Source organism: Micropterus dolomieu, linkage group LG19, assembly GCF_021292245.1.
Source record: "Micropterus dolomieu isolate WLL.071019.BEF.003 ecotype Adirondacks linkage group LG19, ASM2129224v1, whole genome shotgun sequence".
Taxonomy (NCBI): Eukaryota; Metazoa; Chordata; class Actinopteri; order Centrarchiformes; family Centrarchidae; genus Micropterus; species Micropterus dolomieu.
Genome location: NC_060168.1, coordinates 9193476 through 9195194, shown reverse-complemented (window position 1 = coordinate 9195194; position 1719 = coordinate 9193476).

Sequence of the window (1719 nt, the reverse complement as noted above, 5' to 3'; positions counted from 1 at the left end):
AAAGGTGCCGTGTGTGTGTGTGTGTGTGTGTGTGTGTGTGTGTGCTTTCTGCACCTCCTGTGAACCTGACAGAGGTGACGTCACTGAATCTGGAAATGATTCGACGAGGCTATGATGCTATTGGCCACAATTCAGAAGAGTGTGTGTGTGTGTGTGTGTGTGTGTGTGTGTCTGTGTGCTTTACTGAGGCAAAGTCAACATGGCCGAAGCGTACATGTAGCGCTCTGGAGCAGTCTCAGGATGATGAGGTAATTTCCCCAGAGTTTAACCCTCAGGAACATAACAGACATGTGTCCATTTTCCATCCTCCCATTCTTCTCTGTACCCTTTCATCCTTTCTCATCCTACTTGATTCTTCCACTTTTCTCTTTCTACCTGTGCCAGTTGCTTACCTTGAGTTGTCATTCATTTCGTACATGTGTGACCCACCTCTTTCTTTCTTCCAGTTATACCTTTTGTCCTCTCCTTCACTCCTGTTTCACAAATCCTTTCATTCCATAGACCACCTCTACTACTAAAGACAAAAAGACAGACAGGCAGCAACATTAGGTCACATGGAGAAAAACAACTATTCCTCTTGAATACAGTCATATAAACTTCCACATTACGTCATATATTATTTTAGCTTCAATAAATGTTTACAACATCTCTAACAAGATTGTGTTCAAATTCAGTGTGTTTGTATTAGAAGGGAAATAGGGTGATGTGCATCAAAGAATAGTTCTCAAGATAAAGTTTTCATCTTTGTTATAACATCCGTGTTTACTAAGTGAAGTTTTACAAATCACTAAATTAAAACAAGTTGTACTACACAAATTTCTTACGTAGAGCTTAGTTTATTATTTACACCCAGTACCAGTCATGTGTAGGCCTAGTGGTTATGTAGCTAACAGCTTCACCTGGCATGGCTAACATTAGTTAGCTGAAATGCTCCTTACAGAGGGAAGTGTAAAAAAGATAAGCTAATATGATACATGGTTGATATCTTAACCAACATTTGATAACATTTAGTTTAATATTAATGTATACTGGAAAGATGTTAAATTACCTTTCACAAAAATAACACAAAATAATGTAGGCTACATAAAATTACAAAAAGCTAACATTTTGATAAATTACCAAATAAAGAAATCCAGGTTAGCATAATCAGACATTTCCTGCTCATTCTGAACTACAAAACTCAACTGTCTGTTAAGTATCTCTCTAAACTGTGTTTGGAGGCTGATACTATAGAATATAGTGACTTTCTGCTCTTCTTCTGTGGTTCTTTTGATTGCTTCTTTTTTTTTTTGGACAGCGCAACAAATGTTTCCTAGCTAATGAACTCTGTAAGTCAGGTTTTAATGATGCAACATGCACTATCTTGAAACCAGCTAGTATATTCACTAAAAACTAACGCTCAAGGTTATGAACAGCTGGTGCAACCCAATCCTGGTCCCTATTGTGATGCCCCCACCCCCCACCCCTTTTCCCTTCAGCATGAAATTATTACATTTCCCTGAGGTGAGCCAAGCTGAGAGGATGAAGACAGGCGGAGAGGCACTGCTATGGGAGAGTGAAGGTAGCTTTAGAAGCTGATACTCACAGGAAAGACTCATTTGTCACCCTTGTCTCGAAGCCACATGTGATTGCCAAAAGTGTGTGTGGTGGGCAAGGATCATGAAAGTGTGATGCAGGCAGAATTTCTTTTCTTTTATTGGGGGGGGGGGGGGGGGGGGG